We start from the raw sequence: 5808 nt of genomic DNA, 5'->3' as shown, positions 1-5808 counted from the left end.
CCGCCGGCAGCTCCCAGCTGCAGGCCGCGCTGCAACGTGAGACCCGCGGCCACGCCCTCCCGCGTCTGCTGTTGCTCCTGGACGCCCGCCTCTCTGCAGCTGCCAGAGTCCTGCCAAAAACGTGGAACTGCGCTCCTCCCGCCCCGAGGAGCCTGCGGGGGCAGCGCCAGGGCGGGGACCTCTGGGGAGCCTCGGGGTGTTGGCTGGGGGGACGTGGGAACGAGCTGGGGAGAGGGCAAGGGACAAAAGCTGCAGAGAGCGGTGCGTCTATAACTCAGAAGGGGAGGGAAGAGAAGGCCGTCTGCCTTCCAGAGGGAATCAGACAGGAGGAAGGTAGGAAGGGCTCAGGTGAGTACAATCATCAGCGGAGGACCCCCCCCCCCACTCCGCCCCCCGGGACAAAAGGATAGAGCCACTGTGAAGACCAAAAAAAAAAAAAAAAAAAAAATGTGTCCAAGGGTCAACAGCGAGGAAGGGAACATTCCAGAGGTCCTGGTAGAGCCTGATGCATGCCCAACACTCTACCACGGGCTTTTAGGAGGTGGCCCCAAAGGAGCCCGGGGCTGAGTTGCTTCTGATGCATGGAGTCTGGGCTGCCTCAGTTTCTCCTAAGAAGCACAGTGTCCAGAATTCCTCTCTGCCCTTTGCCCAGGGTGGTGTCCACAGCTAGGAAGGTCAGCGGTAGGCACTGATTCCTAAATGGGTTGACTCCCTGGTTCTGTAGCGTTGGTTTTCAACAATGTGTGTTGACATATTTTTCAGGGACTAGTTTTAGGGATTCTCTCTCTGGGAGTGCCCCAAACCCACCAATGGGATTTATAAAAGTGTTGTCCCCAGAACATCTTCTGATATTTACTGATTGGATTGCCATCACTCTACTCAGCTGAACTGGAAACTCACATCATCCTCCCCATATATCTCTTCCGTGGGACCTCATGGTCAACTAGTCGCCAAGTCAAGTGGATCCTGACTTGGAAGAATGGGTGGGCCCCCACGCCCAGCTCTCTCGCTGCCTTGGTAGGGGTACTCATGTCTAGCCTTCTGGTACTTCTGTCGGCCTCTTCCTCCACCAATTCCTTCTTTACTAAATCTCCAGTGGGTTGCACAAACGGGGACGGTTGCCATCATCCTCAAAACAAGTCCTGAAGTTGCCCGTGGGTGACATGCCAAGGTCTTCCCAGACGGTCCCAATGACCTTGCATCTGCTGGCCCATCTGGTTGTGAGGAATTGGTGGAGATTCCACAATAGTCTTCTCTTCCCAGTGTCCATGCATGTTCTCTTCTTGAGGTACTTGCTCGAGTCCGTTCTTTGCTGCCCCTACCTTGATAATCTCCTCCCCAACTTCCTGTCACAGCATCTCCCAACTTTCCTGCCCACCCATGTGGCCCTTTGCTTAGTTATGGCGAATTACTTACCCGCTTCTAAATAAATGGTAACATTCTGAAACCTGGAGACTGGCGTGGAGATAAGCATACGCCAGGGGCTCAATGGAATGCATGGACAGAATGAAGGACCGGATGACGTTCAATTCTGCTAAGAAATGTGTAGATTAAGTCAGTCCATGAGTTATACAACAAATGCATGAATATAGTGTTACGGATTCTCAGTGATTCCGTAATTTTAAAAAATCAATACTTTGGTGCATTTAATCCTTTTGTTTTGACTTTGGTCTTGGCAGCATTGCCTGCTTCCTTGGTGGTTAACTCCATGGGCAGGAACCATGTTTTACTTGAGTCTCCACAAGTGCCAACAAGGTTCCTTGAATGCAGAAGGCTTAGAGATGCATGTCGGTTGAGTTAAATTCACCTGTTTCTCCCTTTTGCACTATGGTGCAGGTTAGGGAGGGAAGAAGATGAAGGGCAGGTCAACCAGCTAGGAGAGCTTGTAGCTACCTCTAATGCACTTGGAGCAGAGGAGTGGTATTGACCTCACTATTGGCCAGAGTCCACTGGAGTCCAATGCCATGTGCCTTGATGGATGCATGGTGCATGTAGCCATCTGTCAGATACTGCTTTCCCGTGTTCTTACATGAAGTGGCAATTCTCACCTTGAACTAGAATTTTGACAAAAGATACACTACGGATTGGATTGTGTCCCCTCCAAAGTCATAGGTACAAGCCCTACCCCTCCATGGGTTGGTATTAGGAAGTGGGGCCTTTGGGACGTGATTGGGTTTAGATGAATTCACGAGGATGGAGCCACCATGGTGGGATTCGTGCCCTTGTAAGTGGAGGAAGAGATCGGAGGTTCCTATCTCTGTCCACCATGTGAAATCACAGAGAGAAGACAGCCATCCATAAGCCAGGAAGAGGGTCCACTCTAGGAACCAGATCTGCCGGCTTCTTGACCTCGGACTTCCAGCCTCCTGAACCATGAGAAATAAATATCTTGTTGTCTAAGACCCCCAACCTATGGTATTTTGTTACAGACGCCCAAGCTAAGACAATGTACTTGGTCATGAGCTCTTGCCTACTGTGATCTTTGGTCTACAAGAGACATCTATTAGCCCAAGGTTTTTACAGGCCCCGTGGTACCATTTATGGGGGCAGCGACTCCTGTGTGCCCAGATGCCCCGGTCGGCAGGCTGGTAGCAGGCAGCTTTCGGAAGGCGGATACATGGGAAAGGCATCACTGAGATGTGTCTGCTCTTGAAATTCAATGCTCTGCACGCGGGCATTCAGACAGAAATCCTAATGGCTTTGCCGGACCAGTCCCCAGCCTCCAACTCCTGTCCTTGACCGGGCTTTTCTTTTTAGGAACACGGGGATACGAAAAGCTCATGGCTCAGAAATCCCTACAGTCCTTTGCTGTGGGGAACCCCCCATCCGTGAGCCTGATCTGCATTGTTATAAGGCCCTTAGCCTTATAACTGTTGCTCTTGTTAGAAGGGTATAGACTTCCCCTGGCATGGCAGAGCAATTGGTAACTGAGTCAGACGGCTGGGCTCAAGCTTCCCCCCTCCTCCTGCTTGCTCTTTCTTAGCTGGGTAGCCCAGACCATGCCATTCGCCCTCCCTAAAATCAGCTTTTCCAAACATAAAAGAAGGATGGAGTGACGCCCACCTGTCAGGGGTAGGGTATCGACACACCGAGATAGGGCGTACAGAGAACCCAGCAGCTGCCCCGTGTCTGTGTCAGTATCTACCATCGGGTGAACCTAGCCTCACTTATTTTTAGTGCATTCTCGTGGCTTTCATCCTCCTTGCCCCCAGTCTTTCCCCCAACACAGGATCTCGGGGATAGACTGGCAGTTTCTTGGATGAGGTGACACTCATAAGGGCTGTGGTTTTTGAATGGGAGAGTTTAATATTCTAAGAGAGGCCGTGCATGGCCAGGGAATGACGTGGCTCTTTGCTTAACAGGGACTTTTAACGTCGCTTCTGGGTCACGTGACTGGCCTCCATTTCCCCCACCCCCCGCCCCCCACTGCTGTCTGGCTGACCGTCAATCCTGTGGGATGACCCGGAGACAGAGAAAAACGTCTACTCAGGAAATGTCTACTTGCATAGCTGGGAAATCCCTTGGGGTGCACGGATCGCTGGTGGGGACGTATCTTTATTGGAGCAGAAACAGACTCTGCGGAATGTTCCGTGGGAAACTTGGCCCCCCGTGTGTCTAGGGTAAACCTTCAGGGAGGATGCAGGCTACTGGCAATCTTGCCGAACGCGAGGGGGTATTTTTGCTCCGTTTGTTCATAGATACAGGAGTCGGAAATTGCCTGCTCAGTTGCCTACACTAAAATGCTTCCAGATTTTCTCAGCAGCGTGATTTAAAGCGGCGTAGCCTGCCGAAGGAAGGAGAGGTGTTTGTCGGAGACACTCTGCAAATCTCCCAAGCACAGCGGGGTCATCTTTGCAAAATGCGCTGGAGAAAATTCTGCTCAGCTGGGAGGGCAGCAACGTACAGAAAAAGCATGGTGTGTAGATGCGAAGTCTGGGAAGCCTGTCGTGGGGGACGTGCTAGAAGGGGTTTCTGGGCAGCGCAAAGGGTATCGGTCCATCACTGCCCCTCAGCTGAGCAGAAGCGTCTTGAACAAGGCAAGTCATGGGCACACATATGCTCCTTCCCTCTGGGTCTCCAAATTGCGCTTGGTGGAAAACCACCGCAGGGGGATGAGGTCATGGAATTATTCCTCCCTCCTACCCCCCTGCACACTGCACAGGCCGGGGGCAGGCAGACGGGGGCAGGCAAGGAGATCTCAGCACTTACTAAAGCATCCCCTCGAAGACCTCAGCTCTGGATGGCAATTTGGCAGAAACCGAGATCCGGCTCACGTTTCAAAATAAGAACTGCCGAAGGTCTCGACTTTGACTTGAAAATATTCATCTGAGAAAGATGTCCTATACTTGAGGAATATTCAACATGCTCAAAAAGGGTTGTGAAGACTTTTTTTTTGGAACAAGACATTTTGGCCTGTGCTCATGCTAACTCTACGAGCCCAGTTCGAGCTGCCTCTTAGGAATGCACGCCAAGTCTCTTCGAGGGCATTTCCGGGGGAAGCGCGCTCCTTTAGAAGCTCCTTCTGAGCTCTGAAGGCTCGTAGGACCCAGCCCTCCAGTGGTCCCCCAAATTTCACCTGTGGATGCATGCATGCAGGCAAGGCTCCCTATTTTTGGTGATGTCAAGTGGAAGGAGTAGCCTCATTAATGGACAGAAAATGTGTTATGGAGAGAGTTTAAGTCATTCTGGAAACATACAAGTAGGAATAAATCCTCGTGCCCAGTGGCCCTACCCTGCATGTCAGGAAAGAGAAACATGCTGATTTCCCCCCGGTGGTCAATGCCCCTGCGTGTTTGTAGGCAAAGCAGCTTAGGCATCCAAAGACAAAACAAAACGAAAATCCGAACCAAAACAAAATCCCAAACCAAATTTCAAAGTCATCAAATATGCTTCGGAATGTGGTCTTTAAAGATGTAAATAGAATTCACTTATGAATAAAGTGGAAGGAACGCTCGCATTCTTTGCCGGAACAAACCCTGGGTGTGCTGGTAAGCCCACGTCCACGTTCCCCAAACTGCCAGGAACACCTGTCGAGTTTTCCCCCAAGGCAGCCTTCTGCTAGAGCCCGCTTTCTCCTGGGCTGAAAAGGGGAACACGGCTGCCCATCTTTGGAGAGCAATAGTTTCACCAAAGCCTTCCCCATTCTCTGACACCTTTTTGTACCTTGGTATATAGAGAATAGGGTCCAAGAATGCAGACTCTGTTCTCCTAAACATTCGTTGTCCATTCTGAGGATGTGTGTGTATATGTGGGAGAGTCTCTCTCCCTCTTATATTGGCCTTGTTCTTTCCTGATTCAACCGGGCCAGTTGCTGCCCCAGGACCTTTGCCCTGACTGTGTCTGTTTTCAGATTGCTTTCCTTTCAGCTCCCCCCATGACCTCCTCCAGCACCTTGTCCTGGTCTTTGCTCAGTGATTCCCTTTTGACAAGTCCTGCCCTGACCACTGCCCCTGTAGTTTCCAGTCTCATCCCCTGCTTTATTTTTCTATAGTTTGGAGCCGTGCAGAGGCAGGTGCACCCTAAGAGAGGCAGACGAGGCCAGCAGCTTCGAGTCCAAGGTTAGCGTTCCCAGGGACTGCATGGTTTTGTGATTCCCAGAAACATTAACAGGACCTTCTCAGTACCCACTAAACCAATTCGTACCTCTATTGCTTTGCTAATTTGAGCTGAGTTGTTTTGTTGTTGTTTTTTAACGTGCAGTGAAAGAAGTTCTCAATGATAGAACAATCAGGGTTCAAATATAAACCCAAATTTTTTTTAAAGATTTTATTCATTTATTTGAATGAGAGAGACTGAGTGAGAGAGAGT

Source organism: Leptonychotes weddellii, chromosome X (genome assembly GCF_054177405.1).
Source record: "Leptonychotes weddellii isolate Sample4059 chromosome X, ASM5417740v2, whole genome shotgun sequence".
NCBI classification, from domain to species: Eukaryota; Metazoa; Chordata; class Mammalia; order Carnivora; family Phocidae; genus Leptonychotes; species Leptonychotes weddellii.
The sequence above is the reverse complement of the archived record's forward strand: the minus strand, read 5'-3'. Positions refer to the sequence as shown.